We start from the raw sequence: 15,759 nt of genomic DNA on the forward strand, positions 1-15,759 counted from the left end.
TCCTTACCCAGTCTGGCCTATATGTAACTCCAGACCCACAGCAATGTGGTTGACTCTTAATTGCCCTCTGAAAGGGCCTAGCGAGCCACTCAGTTGTATCACACCGCGACAACAAACTGTGGGAGTACCTTCACCACACGGACTGCAGCGGTTCAAGAAGTCAGTCACCACCACCTTCTCAAGGGCAATTCAGGATGGGCAATAAATGCCGGTGATGCCCATATCCCGTGAACGAATAAGTATTGAATTAATGTATGTTTCTATCTTCCTTCCTTCCTTCCTTCCTTCCTTCCTTCCTTCCTTCCTTCCTTCCTTCCTTCCTTCCTTCCTTCCTTCTTTATTTCCTTCTTTATTTCCTTCTTTATTTCCTTCCGTCCTTCTTTATTTCCTTCCTACCTTAGGAGGATTGGGAGAGCTCGTCAGTAGAGCTGCAGAAGTGATTGTATGCTATGTTCCCCAAACAACATCTCAAGTCTGTGGGCCCCCAGTGATCCTGGATGATTGGCTCACAGCCGCACAGTGAGAATGCTGAAGGGACTTGAATATTCACTCGTGGCTGATGAGTTGCCTTGAGAAGAATGAACACCTCAAACGGGTGACAAAAGTTGCCAGCTACTCAAGAGGGTCAAATAATGTCAGAAAGCAGGACATCTGAACACCCAAGCTGAGATCATACCCTTGAACTCCCAAACTTGCAGCTGCCAACTTTTAATATTCGGCGTTTGATTTATTTTTTGAGTTTTCTGCTGTTTTCCAAACTATTTTCTGTTACCAACTAATGACCAGTTGAGCACCACAGGATGTATTTTACTTATTCACCACTGATAGCAAGAGTCAGCGTGACTGTTTTGATTCCCTGTTGTATGCTCACAATGACTTTCTCGTATGCATTGGCGAAAGCAAGAAACTACGTCCCTGAAGTGTGATTCGATGAGTAGGTATTGACGGCTCATTAGGTTGTTAGAAGCCTAATAATGATTACCAGACTGCTGCTGGTTGGCACAATGGACGTTGGTCTGTGCAGATTATATGGTCCTTCTACAGGATTTGCAAACAAAAGTGTACTTGTGAGAGTGCTGCAATGCTTCTGATAGAGAGAAAGAACTTATCACATCATCAGGATACCCCGAAACATTCAGCGTACTGTGAATTACCCTGAAGTGGAAACACTCCCCTTATGTAGGCAGACATGACAGACAATTTACACATCGTAAGATCTGATGGTCTCTCGCAGGTCGGGGCCACTACACTGCCCACGGTCACCACTCGCTGCTCCTTTTATGGCCCCGGCCTGCGAGAGACAATCAGAGGCAGGTTGGGGCCATAAAAGGAGCGGCAGCCATGGACAACGTGGTGGCATGCCACTGCAAGGTACAGCGTGAGCTGGTGCAGGGCAGCGATGGCAGCAAAGAAGACAACTGGATTGGACATCATCAAGGTCCAGGTCTCTGATTGGAGCGTGGGCAGGTACAGCAGGAGCGGCGAGGTCAGGACGAAGGAGCGGCGGGTAATCGTGGAGCGACGTGATCGGGGCCCAGGAGAGGCGTGAGTTCAGGCCCAGAAGAAGCGAGGGCCCAGGGGCAGCACGGGCCCAGCCCACACTGTGATATGTGTGCGCACTAGGTCCGAGCAGCAGAGCTGGTCTCCAGTCATCTTGGTTAATCCTTGCCACTGGACCAAGACCTCGCTCTGTCAAGCCCGTGTGGTGGCTGGTGTGCAACGGCCACCACACACGTTAAAGAAATCCACGCACAGGCATCTTCCACCCTTCAACATGTAATTCGGGATCTGGAATATTGGATCCTTCATTGAAACACCTGTGAACTCATCCTTTTTTGGTGTGGTCGCTAGTCATCCTCGCTTCGAGGGACCACCTATGATGATGATGAGTGAGATCTGATCAACAGCAAATGTGATGTCTGAAGAGTTAATCTGTGCTTTGGAGGAGTGTTGGGTAGGAAACTGGGAGAACTCCCTGCTCTTCTTCAAAAGGGATCTTTCATGGCCACATGGACTAAAAACTAACCTTGGTTTAACATAGAATCAAGCAGCACGGAAGGAGGTCATTCTGCACATCGTACCAGTGCCAGGTCTTCAAAAGCTTCCGGATTAATCCCAACACCCTGCTGTTGCTTCATAGCATTGCCATTTGTATTTCTTTCAAGTAATTATTCAATTCGCTTTTGGAAGTTCTACCGAACCTCTTCCATCACTCTTTCAGTCTGCGTAAAAACATTTGCCTCATTTTCCCCTCTGCTTCTTTTGCCACTTATTTAAATCTGTGTCCTCTGTTTACCAACCCTCCTGCCTTTCTCCCCCTCGACTCAAAAATCCCTCTTAATTTTGAACACCTTCATTAAATCTCCCCTCAACCTTCCCTGCTCTAAGGAGAACAACCCCAGTTTTTCCGATCTCTCCACATAACTGAAAGAGAGCGTCCCCGATGAGGCATGTTGTTCATCCTTCCTCTCCTTGCTGGCCAATACTGGCTCCCTGTCCCACACTCCATTCATCTGATCTTCAAGTCCCTTCATGGCATCACTCTACCCCATCTCCACAACCTCTACCCCATAATCCATTGAATTTAAAATCTTCGCTGGATCTTCTGGTCCCTCCATGGTCTAACCCTTCCCCATACCTAACGTTATGTCTTCGCCCTTGACCATTTGATCCACTGATTCTGGTCTTTCATTTATCTCGCTCCACTCCATTATTGGTGGCACGATTTTCTCCATAGCTGTCTACCTCACTACCTACTCATCCCCTTAAATACCTTCTCAAAGTTAATTCTTTGATGGTGCTTTTGGTCACCTCTCAAACCTCTTCCAAAGGATCGGAGTCCTTTGCTCTCCTCCATCGCATTGGATATGTACTTAAAAAGGCAAAACGTTCAGGGCTATGGGGAGAGAGCAAGGGGGGAGTGGGACTAATTGGAGAGCTCATTCAGAGAGCCTGCACAGGCACGATGGGCTGAATGGCCTCCTTCTGTGCTCCCTGCTTCGATGATTTGCGAAGTACGTTGATATTTATTATGCTGCTGGCGCTATATTTCATTTCAAGTTGTTGAGAAACACTAGCTCAGCAGGCAGTCAGGAGGTTCCGATAACAATCCATCTTCTTCCTGATAAAGAGTGCAATATCCATCGTGTTAGTACGGGAGTTGTGAGCAGTAGTTGCTGAGTCAGACCAGCTGGCAATCAATGACTGGATGATAATCGGATGATGAGCCCTGACTACTGAATCAGATCATGTAAGGAGCAGTGACTGTGGAGTCGGGGAAAGTTGGGTGGGAAGAATGTTTCACATGAACTCTTCCTGCAATGTGGTAATGACCGGATCATCGGTATCTGATGTTGGTGGAGGGATAACACTGGGGAGAACTTCCATGCTCTTTTTAGAAAATAGTCCCATAGAGATCAGGAACAGGAATCTTGGACAATTATCGTCTCCTTAATTTAGGAGGACTAAACTCTACTGTTGAAGCTGTCCTTTCTGGTGGCTGACCTGGTGGGAGTGGCAATGGCCATGTCAAGTATTGAAAGTCCATCTTCATTCAACATATCAGTGACTGAAAGTCCAATTTCACTGCTGACCACTGAGTCCTCTGATGACTCGGGGTAGGTTGGTTGGTCGTCGATTGCCTCTTCCTCCGATTGTTTCGGTTGGTCTGTGTGCTACAGCTTTGTCTGATCCATATGTTTCCTGCATGTTTGCCTATTTTTGAGCTTGACAATAAATACTCTGTTGCCCTCCCTGGCCATGACAGTACCAGCGATCCACTTGGGACCCTGACCATAATTCTGAACATATGAAGGATCATTTACAGAAGTATCATACAGTTGCGCAATCGTGATACCCTGACTGACTTTGTCTTCTATATTCAACATGATTTTTCAAGTCAAGGTGTACAAGAGATAACTTGGTCTTAAGACCTCTCTTCATCATTAGTTCAGCAGGCAGGACCCCTCAGGTGACACTAAGCTGGGTGGCGGTGTGAGCTGTGAGGAGGATGCTAAGAGGCTGCAGGGTGACTTGGACAGGTTAGGTGAGTGGGCAAATGCATGGCAGATGCAGTATAATGTGGATAAATGTGAGGTTATCCACTTTGGTGGCAAAAACAGGAAGACAGAATATTATCTGAATGGTGACAGGTTAGGAAAAGGGGAGGTGCAACGGGACCTGGGTATCGTGGTACATCAGTCATTGAAGTTTGACATGCAGGTACAGCAGGCGGTGAAGAAGGCAAATGGCATGATGGCCTTCATAGCGAGAAGATTTGAGTATAAGAATAGGGAGGTTTTACTGCAGTTATACAGAGTCTTGGTGAGGCCACACCTGGAATATTATGTTCAGTTTTGGTCTCCTAATCTGAGGAAGGACATTCTTGCTATTGAGGGAGTGTAGCGAAGGTTCACCAAATTGATTCCCGGGATGGCAGGACTGACATATGAGGAGAGACTGGATCAACTGTGCTTGTATCCACTGGAGTTTAGAAGAATGAGAGGGGATCTCATAGAAACATATAAAATTCTGACAGGATTGGACAGGTTAGAGGCAAGAAGAATGTTCCCATTGCTGGGGAGTTCCAGAACCAGGGGTCACAGTCTAAACATAACGGTTAAGCCATTTAGGACCGAGATGAAGAGAAATTTCTTCACTCAGAGAGTGGTTAATCTGTGGAATTCTCTACCACAGAGAGTTGTTGATGCCAGTTCATTGGATATATTCAAGAGGGAGTTAGATAAGGCCCTTTCGGCTAAAGGGATCAAGGGGTATGGAGAGAAAGCAGGAAAGGGGTACTGAGGTGAATGATCAGCCATGATCTTATTGACTGATGGTGCAGCTCGAAGGGCCGAATGTCCTACTCCTGCACCTATATTCTATGTTTCTATGTTTCTAACAGTTATTGCATACACAACATTTGACGACGAGGCAACAAGAACCTTTGCATAATTATTGGAGTGATTTGTGGAAGGAGAAGAGTGGGCAGACTTTGTGAGCCATTTGAGCCAGTTCTTCGTGGCCAACAAAATGGAGGAGGTCAGCGACGCAGATTGGCGCCGGGCGGTGTTCCCCACAGTTTGCGATCCAAATATTTATGGTCTGCTCCTGCCTGTGAATCCAACAGAGAAGACGTACGAAGAATTGTGTACACTGGTACAGGACCACCTTAAGCCAGACGAAGGCATCATCATCTCAAGATGTAGATTTTATACTCACGTTCGCTCAGAGGGCCAGAATGCGGCGGAATTAGTTTCCGACCTCAGACGTCGAGCGGGACCATGTAAATTCGGGGCTGTGTTGGCAGACATGCTTTGTAATCGGCATCAGGTGATCCTACATAAACTACTAGCGGTGGAGACGTTGGACTTAAACAGGGCCATCATGATCGCTCAGTCATGCGTGACGACGGAGAGAAGTCTAAAGCAGATATCAGTGAAAAATCAAAACTTGGCAAGTATTGTAAATATGATTGAATTGGCGTTCGGCAGAGCGGCACATGGCAGGTCTTATCCGACTGAGTACGCGAAACCTATGGCTGCCCAAAGTCCGCCAGCGGGAATGCATCCGATTTCTCCGTGTTGACATTGTGGGGAAATCACCGGCACCAACATTAACAATTTAAGCAATATAGTTGCAAAGGCTGTCTGAGAGTGGGGCATCTCCAACGCAAGTGTCCACAGATGAGCAAGCAAGCTGCGACATGCCACGTGGAGGATGATGGTCAGACTAGCACGGATCTGGATACGCAATCCGAGATACCAGAGGAGGAAGTATATGGACTGTACTTGTTCCTAACTAAATGCAAACCAATAATGATCAACGTGAAATTTAATGGGGTGCCGGTATCGATGGAGCTGGACACAGGGGCAAATCAATCGATAATTAGCCAGAGTGCATTCGACAAGCTGTGGGATACTAAAGCTGTAAGGCCGAGGCTGAGTCCAGTCAATGCCAAGTTGCGCATGTACACCGAAGAACTCATAACGGTGATCGACAGTGTCACAATTAAAGTGTCGTATGATGGTGTGGTTCATGAGTTACCTCTATGGATTGTCCCAGGCAATGGCCCAATGCTGTTCGGCAAGAACTGGCTTGAAAAAAATCAGTTGTGACTGGAACGACATCAAGGAGTTGTCGTCAGAGGAAGATACATGTTCCCAAGTACTGAGCAAGTTCCCCATGCTATTCGAACCAGGCATCAGCAACTTCACAGGTGATGGACTCAGATGCAAGACCCGTCCATCATAAAGCTCGGGCAGTTCCATATATGATGAGGGAGAAGGTTGAAATTGAACTGGACAGACTCCAGTATGAAGGAATCATATCACTTGTTGAATTTAATGAATGGGCCAGCCCTGTTGTTCCTGTGCTGAAAAGTGATGGCACAGTCAGAATCTGTGGAGACTACAAGGCTATGATCAACAGGGTTTTGAAACAGGATCAGTACCCGTTACTGAAGGCTGATGACCTGTTTGCAACACTAGCTGGGAGGAAGTCGTTCACCAAACTGGACTTGACGTCGGCCTACATGACACAGGAGCTGGTCGAGACATCGAAGAGACTTACGTGCATTAACACGCATAAAGGACTGTCTATTTATTATAGGTGCCCTTTTGGAATTCGCTCGGCTGCAGCAATATTTCAGAGGAACATGGAGTCTACTGAAGTCCATCCCCAGAACCGTCTTGTTCCAAAGTGACTAACATACAAAATGGCTGGCCTTTTATATTTGGGCTGCACATGTGCGTGCAGCCCAATGGCCTCCAACAGTGACGCTATCTAGTGGCTAGTGATCCCAAAAGTACATACATGACACTTTCTCTCATTATTATGAGGGTAAAGCTTCTTTGCTGCCCCTTTGGCTGAGATTAACAAACTGAGCACAGAGCAAGGATTGAATTTGAGACCTTGATGATCTGTGTTGCTAAGCTACTAGCTGAATAAACTTGCAGAAGCGCTGCTAAAATAGCAGAGAAATGAATTTCATAAGAGCATGTTAAACATTGTTATGCTAATATTTGCACTGCATAATTTCAAGGCCCAATATGATAGAAGGTTTAAGAAAGGTTAAATGTTTCGTCAATCCTGACTGTAGGGTTTATTGCAACATTTAATTTTATAGATCTAGTTTCTGAGCACGGAGAGAAAGGACAGTATATCAGAAAGAAAGAGCTTACATTTATATAGAACCCATCACATCCTAATGATGTTGCAAAGTGCTTTGCAGCCAATGAATTACTGTTGAGTTGCAGTTATTGTTTTGTAGGCCAGCACGGCAACTGATTTGCGCACAGCAAGCTCCAACTGACAGCAAAGAAATAAATGATCAGTTACTGTGCTTTTCGGTGGTGTTACTTGATGGATAAATGTTAGCCAGGGCACCAGGAGAACATGCCTGTTCTTCTTTGAACAGAGCCCTGAGGGAGCAGACGGATCCTCGGTTTCAAGGTTTCATCCAAAAGACTGCACCTCCAGCAATGCAGGGCTCCTTCATACTGCAATGAAGCATCTGCCGAGATTATATGCACCGAATGCATTTGTGTCTGAGTCAGTCTTTGATGCCAGGAGTTAAATTACTCTTTGCTCACTGTTGTACTGTAATCCTACTGTACACAGGACTGGGAAACACACAATGACAAAAACAACTTGCATTTATATAGCGCCTTTAAAGTAGTGAAACAGACCAAGTCTCTTCACAGGAGTATTATGAGAAAAAACATTTGACACCGCGCCACATAAGGAGAGATTTGGACAGGGAACCAAAGGCTTGGTCAAAGGGATAGTTTTAAGAAGCGCCTTGAAGGAGAAAAGAGAGGTAGAGAGGTGAACAGCTTTAGCCAGGGAATTTCAGACCTTAAGGCCTAGGCAACAGAAGGCACGGTCACCGATGGTTGAGCGAATATAATCAGGGATGCTCAAAAGGGCAGAATTAGAGGAGCGCAGACATCTCGGGAGGTTGTGGAGCTGGAGGAGATTACAGAGATAGGGAGGGGCGAGGCCATGGAGGGATTTGAAAACAAAGATGAAAATGTTGAAATCGAGACGTTGCTTAACCGGCGAGCACAGGGGGTGATGGGTGAACGGGACTTGGTGAGAGTTTGGATCACCTCTAGTTTACGTAGTAGAATGTGAGAGGTTAACCAGGAGTGTGTTGGAATAGTCAAGTCTAGAGGTAACAAAGGCATGGATTAGGGTTTCAGCAGCAGAAGAGCTGAGGCAGAGGTGGTCTTTGTTATGCTACGGATATGTGGTCAAAAGTTCTTTTCAGGGTTGAATATGACACCAACATTGTGAACAGTCAATAGTTTTTGTCGAAATCTCGACTCGCAACATACGACTCAGACACCTTCAGTGCCGACAGATGTTCCTTTAATTTTACTTGCAGCAAGGGAAAAGTCTCACTCAGTCAACGGCTAAGTGAAGACCTCCAAAATGGTACAGTTTCACGAGATATTCATACAGTAAAAACACAAGTTATGGCCTCTTCCTGTGTATTGGCTCTGTCTTGCAGTCAGTGAATACAAATAAAGAGTTAATTACCACACTCTTGTCCTGACATGGTTTCCAAATGTCTCCTTTGTCAGGGCTATTAGTTGGCCAGTCAGCCATTACTTGATTAGAGTGTGATAATGTGCTATTACCAGCATTGCATTGTGTCAGGATTGTCCAGTTTCCTGTTCAGTTATAAAATAGATGAGTTCTGTATAAGAGATAATGGCTGGTAGTTTGAGTATCTCAATGGGTGGCGGGGCGGGGAGCGGGGGGAGGTGGCGGCGGTGGGGGGAGAGAGTGGAACTGGTGCTGTATGGACAATACAGGAGAACACCATGGGTGGTACTTGTCTCAGCAGGACAGCCTCCATGCTGTCTGGTGGCTATTGATCAGCTATCAGCCATTTCAAGCCAGGTTGAGCTGTTTATGCAAACTGACTATCTGTTGCAGAAATTTCTGGAAGGACCAGGACTCCATTTTGTTTTATGTCAAAAAGTGTACAAAATACAATGTGATACAGCTTAGATAAAAATACATTTCCACATTCCCCCCTTTTGTCTTTCACAAGGACAACTTAATCCATTCTGATCTTGCACAGTCTCTCTATTTCCATTTCCACACAGGAACCTTCAGTAGTTGTTGCTACCATAACTCTAGCAGTGGTCTCGGTAGGTAACACTGTTTTTACCAACCTGGCACAGCAACACTTAACCAGGACAAACAAAAGATATAGGGCAAAGACTATCAGCAAGAATATGATCAAACCATGTACTACAGATTTCCCTAGGGCTCCCAACCATCGCAATGCCCAATCCCACAAGGTGGTACCATCCTGGCCAACAGTCTGTTTGTACTCAATTACCTTTTTCCTAATGTATTCAGCTAGACTGCCGATTTCCTCTGACTTATCCGGGATAGATGTACAGCATTCTCCACCTATTAATGCGTATGTCTCTCCTTCCTTGGCTAGGAGATAATCTAAGGCCATACGATTTTGGAGATCCACTGTTCGAATGGCAACCATTTCATCATCCACCCCTTCAAAGACTTGGGAAGTTGCATTGGCTACTGATTCGACTAAATTAGCCAGTTCCCATAACTGCCATTCGTTTGATGCCATTCCATAGGGTGGTGTCATTACCTTGAATATTCCATTTAGCCATGTCAAATCCCGTTTAAATCTATGACTTCCATAGGCATCCCTTCAAGTCTTTGTTGATCTAATTAAGGGTACCACATATCCTAAGTAACAGGACCCTGTCCAGTTGGCTGGAACCATGGCCACAAATAAAGTAGGTGCAATTATAGGACGTCAGCTCCTGGTCCTTTTGTGCCATCCATACTCGAGTGGTCTCACCATCCCACCCTTCACCTGAGGCTTTGTTATGGACCATCGTCCAGCTAACAGTTGCTATTTTTCTCCCATCAGTGAGATTTTTTGAGGCTTGCCATTTAGTCATTTGGGAACATTTGCTGCGTCCCATTTCTGGTCCTTTAGTCTCATTACTCACTTGGCATATTATACCTTCAGGATTTCCTATTCTGGGAGTAATACTTAGGAAGGGTGGCTGACGGTTATTATTATAATTTGGCTGGTACCATCCTTGGAAGGTTGTAAGTTTATACCCTGCTGACCTCCATTCTGTTAGATCCTTTGTTTCTGACACCTTGGTTAGGTTTGTCCTGTTTTGCACTATCAACCATTCTACTATCTCTGATTCGTTAAAGGGGACGGATCTCAGGGGAATACCCCCTTCAGAGTGGACAGGTACATGGGAACATATCCAACAACTAGACAAGTTTCTTTCTTGAGCATACTTATGACTCAGTGCCATAAATAAGTTTACCTGCAGTTCCCTTCGTTCGCGTTTCTGTACCCCTGGTATTATCAATAACTCAAAGCAAAACCCTGTCAAGCACAACACCATCAGTCCCCATAGTCCGTACAGTTCCTTATTCAGTCTTCCTTTTTCTGTTCCTCTGGTTCCTTCTTCCCTTCCTCCTGGTCGGGTGCCCTTTTGCAATGGGACGCATGGATCCATGTTGGTCTTTCCTTTACCTTGATTGCAGTATTAGTCACCAGCAAGTCATGGTATTGCCCTTCAAATCTTGGTTGTAGACTGCTTTTTCTTTTAAAGATTTTGATGTAAATGAATTCCCCGGGCTCCAGGTTATGACACTTCCCTTCCGCTGGCTTGACTTGAGCTTCTTTTACCTGTGAATGAAAGCTGGAAATACATTTGGTTGGTGCAATACAATAATTCAACATATTTTCTTCCATTTTGTGGATGTCCATTTGTTTTGCAGTAAACGGTGCTGCAAAAGGAAGTCATTGGGGACGTCCCATAACTATCTCATGCAGTGACAGGCCTGTTGCTCTGTTGGTTGCAGATCGCATTACCATCAAAGCTAAGGGCAGTAGTTCTATCCATTTCAGTCCAGTGTCATTACATAATTTTGCCAGCTTATTTTTAGCATTCCATTATATCTTTCAACAAGTCCAGCTGATAGTGGATGATAACTGCAATGAAAACATTGGTTAATCTGTAAAGCTTTACACATTTTTTTTATAACAGTTCCCGTGAAATGTGACCCATTATCACTAGAAAGCTTAGCAGGGATTCCGAAGTACGGTACGATTTCTTTTAACAAACATTTAGCAACAGCAGTGGCATCAGCCTTTTTACACGGAAAGGCTTCAATCCATCTCGAGAACACATCTACAATAACTAATACATACTTGAATCCCATGCGCTAAGGTAATTCAATAAAATCCATTTGTAAATGTACAAAAGGCCCCATTGAATTTGGATGGGAAGCAGATTCTACTTTTTCCATCTTACCCGGATAATTGTCTGACAATTTTCACAGATTTATTTTGCAATTGCTGAAATGCCTAGTGCATACCAAGTTGCCAAAATATAATCTGCCATCCCCCCTTTGCCCGCTTGTGTGAATGTATGAACACATCGGGCAATCCATGGAAGTAAGGATTTGGGCACCACACAGCCGTCATGGTGAACCCATATTCCTCCTGGATTTTTATAACATTGATCCTTCATCCAGGTCAACACCTCCTCTGTACTGGCCTGTGTCTGAAAGGCCAGCACATCATTAATAGTGGGTGGCGGATCTGAGCAATTATTTTTCCTTAGTGGAAACAATGACACCTGCATCCCCTTTTGACAGAGCTGCTGACTTAGCTGCATTATCAGCTCTGGCGTTCCCAAGTGCTACCTCATTCGACTGGCCTGTATGGGCTTGGCATTTGATAATGGCAAGTTTTAAGGGGCATTGAATGGCTCACAGAAACTTTTCTACTTGTTCTGCATTCTTGATAGTGTTTCCTGAAGAAGTCAGGTACCCGCAAATTTTCCAAATTTGTCCATAGTCATGTGTTATCCAAAAAGCATACCTGGAGACGGTGTAGACATTAACTGTTTGGCCTTCAGCCAGAATACAGGCTCGAGTTAACACAAACCATTTGGCTTGTTGGGCTGAAAAGGAGTCTGGAAGCGAGGCTGTTTTGACAACATTAAACTGGGTTACAATTGCATAAGCCGCTCTAGGTTGGCCCCTATCATTTTGTAAGGCTGATCCATCAACATAGTACACTAGATCAGGGTTACACATTGGGACATCTGTTAAATTGATACGTGGTTTAGTCACTAATTCGGTTACCATTTCACATAAATGGGGTTTGCCGTCTTCTTCCGTGGGGAGTAGAGTGGCTGGATTTAAGGTAGTACATCTTTTAATGATAAGGTTCGGATTTGATAACAGTTCAACTTTATATTTAGTGGTTCTTGCAGAAGTTAGGTGTTGGGTGGCACATTTAGTAAGTAAAATCTCGACAGAATGGGAAATATAAAACGGTTTGATGATTTAGAGTTATTGTCTGAGCCTGTTGTACAGCGTAATAAGCTGCTGCCAGTGAAGGAAGACATCCTGGTAGTCCGCGTGCCACTGGATGAAATAAGCTACGGTCGCTGCCTGTTCTCATGTAACTGAGTCAAAACAGATTGTGCAAAACCCGACTTGTGATGAACAAATAAGTTGAATGTTTTAGTGTAATCTGGTAATCCCAAGGCTGGTGCTGAAGTGAGGGACTGCTTAAGATTCTGGAAAGCATTCCGGGATACTTCATTCCAATTCAACTTTTCTGGTAGTGAAGGCATGGACATGTCTAACGATCTCGGAATAACTCATAATCCATTGCCTGCAATATCCTGACATGCCGAGGAAATGTTTCATTTCTCTCTTGCTGTTGGGAGTGGAGCAGAGCAGATTGCTTTTACTCCGTCTTGTGTCAATTATCTCTAATCTCTGACCAATTCGTGTCCTAGATACCGAACCTTTTCTGAGACAAATTGTAACTTCGCCTTTGACACTTTGTGTCCTTTCAAGGCCAAGGCTTTTAATAACACAAGAGAATCTGTTTCACAGGCTAATTTGGAGGGTGAGGCGAGCAATAAGTCATCAACATACTGCACAAGTGTAGAACCTGATGGTAAAATTACATCTTCCAGATCCTTCTTTAAGCATTGTGAGAATATCGTAGGGCTTTTGGTAAATCCTTGCGGGAGTCTTGTCCACGTATATTGGCGTTCTTTTATACGTGAAGGCAAACAGGAATTGGGACTCTGGGTGAATGGGTATTGAGAAAAATGCTGAACACAGATCAATCACCGTATAATACGTTGAGTTTGCTGGAATACTGGTAAGTATAATCGCAGGGTTGTGTACCACCGGATAAGTTGTGAATACAGAATGATTCACGGCTCATAGGTCTTGGACAAATCTCCATTTGTCACTATTGGGCTTCTGAGCCGGAAAAATCGGTGTGTTACACGGACTTCTAGTTGGAACTATTATTCCCTGTGCCAGCAGAGATGTAGTGACTGGCTCGATACCTTATTCTGCGGCTGGAGACAAGGGGCATTGGGGCTTCTTAGGGAGTGGGGCGGTTGAATTGATCGTTACCTTATATGGTTGTGCGGGAGCATCTTTCCTACTTCATTAGAATGTGTAGACCATAGTTGCTCTGGGACCTTAGCGAGAAGTTCTGCTGTACCTAGTTGCAATGGGAAGCTAGTGACCGAAAGCATCTTTTCTTCAAAGATAGCATCGAAATATATTTTTCTATTCAACTTGACAGAATAGCTTTCCCCCCCTCTTGTTGGCCCAGAGTTCCATTAAGTGTGTACCATTCCTCTTGAACTTGGGATCCTTGCATTCTCTTAATCATTCGACCTAAATCCTGGGGTTTATGTGTGTCTGCAACCGCAAGAGTGCAGTGTGGAACGCTCCCTTTAACCCTAAACAAGATCTGATTGTGGGAGGATAATTCAACCCTTGTCGCTATTCCTTCAGGTCCGATAAAAATTTGATCAAGCATCAATTGGTGTTTCTGGTGCAGGAATGCTTGATAAAAAATTTGTGCTGTAGCATCTGATCCAGTGTTGTCACAATACACTGTACAGTGTAGTGTTTTGTGCCAATTTCCCAAGGTCTGAGATTTGAGTTAGTCTGTGATTAACCTTGTCACACACCAATACGAACCGACCAAATAGGATCGGGTTTTACTTAGTGTAAGGTCCAAACTTTTCCAGGCATACAATATGGGCGTTGTGGGTTGAAGTAGTGGATATGCGCCACATTTATCTATGGGGACTCGAACCTCCATACCGGTTGGAGAACAGAGGATAGTGGCTCTCATTTTACATAATAGGTCACGTCCACACAGATTTACTGAAACCTCCTGAGACAGTAGGAATGAATGACTATCTTCGTAATCTTCTAATTGTACATTGATAGGGTCGGAGAAAAACATTTGCTGTGTGTGTCCAGATAGTTCAATCACTGAGGTTTGGCTAGTGGAAGTGGGAATTCCCTTTGTATCCTCCCTTGAAAGACGGAATAGGTGGCGCCAGTATCCACTAGGAATGGAATATCCCTTCCTTGTATTTGTATTTTTACTTCAGGTTCTCCTATGGCATTTAAGGAAACGATGGGTAGCTGTTTGTTTGCAGCACTCGGGTCTGGGATTGGGCGTCATTGGTCATTATACGGACAATTTGATCGTTGGCTGAATTGATTTTGATTCTGTGGTCCAAATTGATTTTGAACAGAGAAATTAGTCTGAGGTCTGGCATGTACCTGGACTTGAGTCGCGTACGGGTTGGGTTCTAGAGGGGGAGGAGGTGGTCTATTACCAGCCTGTTGAGTCCAATCATAACTTGGTTGTGGCTGGTTTGACGGGTAATTTCTAATCCAGTGTCCAGGCTGACCACAATTGTAACAGGTGTCATATTATCCTCGCCGTACACCTCCTCTCCCTCTTCCTCTGAAATTTCCTCCTTGTCTCGTCCTCTTCCTTTACCCTATGGAGGGCAGTAGGATGGTGTCACTGGGACGGGTGTTGTTGGAGCTGCTTGTTCCACAAACACGGTGACCTTACTTTTAGATTCTCTATTTCGCTCTTGTATGTCCTTTAACATAGATACAAACTTGGATAGCGATTCCTGTCGCCATCCGAGACAAACTAGTTGAAAGGGATCTTTGAGTTCGGGTCGTAGCCCGTTTACCATGGTGCTGATCATGGGAGATTCTACCTCCTCTATTTTCATTCCTGAACATTGGTTCATGATCTCTCGCACTCTTTCTACATAATCCTCAACATCCTCCTCCTTTCTTTGTGTAGTTTTCATAATTTTGGACCAATTTGTTTTCCTTGGGAACACCTGATGTAAGGCCTCCCAACATCTTCCCCAGAACCCCTCTCCTGGCTTCGGGTTGGGATCTGCATTGGGAGCCTCTCGATGGGTTTTAAAATCTGTGAATTTTGTTTCGAATTCAGAAAATTTAGTGTCCTTTAACCATGCTTTCAGTAAAATTTGACCATCTAATATACTGGGTTCATGGCACAAGATGATCACTTTTAACTGGTCCATTGCCTTTTCGATACCGGTTTTAGGGTCTGCCAATCATTCCACAACTATTCTTAACTCACTTGGTGACCATGGTCGATAAATAGGAATCGGAGCCCCGTCAGGGAGTGGACTGGGGAATGCAGATGGCTCCAGGGCACTGGGCCCTTGTCCACGGGTATGACTTTGCATACCGTCTGCAGGGCCGTCACAGTATTGATTTCCTTGTGACAGATCTACTTCTCCTGTACCTGCCCCTGCATTGCTGGGAGCGGGTGTTACCCCGTTTCCCTGCGCTCCGGCCCGAGGATCGTCTCCTCCCTGTTGGCCTAGA

Source organism: Pristiophorus japonicus, chromosome 4, assembly GCF_044704955.1.
Source record: "Pristiophorus japonicus isolate sPriJap1 chromosome 4, sPriJap1.hap1, whole genome shotgun sequence".
NCBI lineage: Eukaryota > Metazoa > Chordata > Chondrichthyes > Pristiophoridae > Pristiophorus > Pristiophorus japonicus.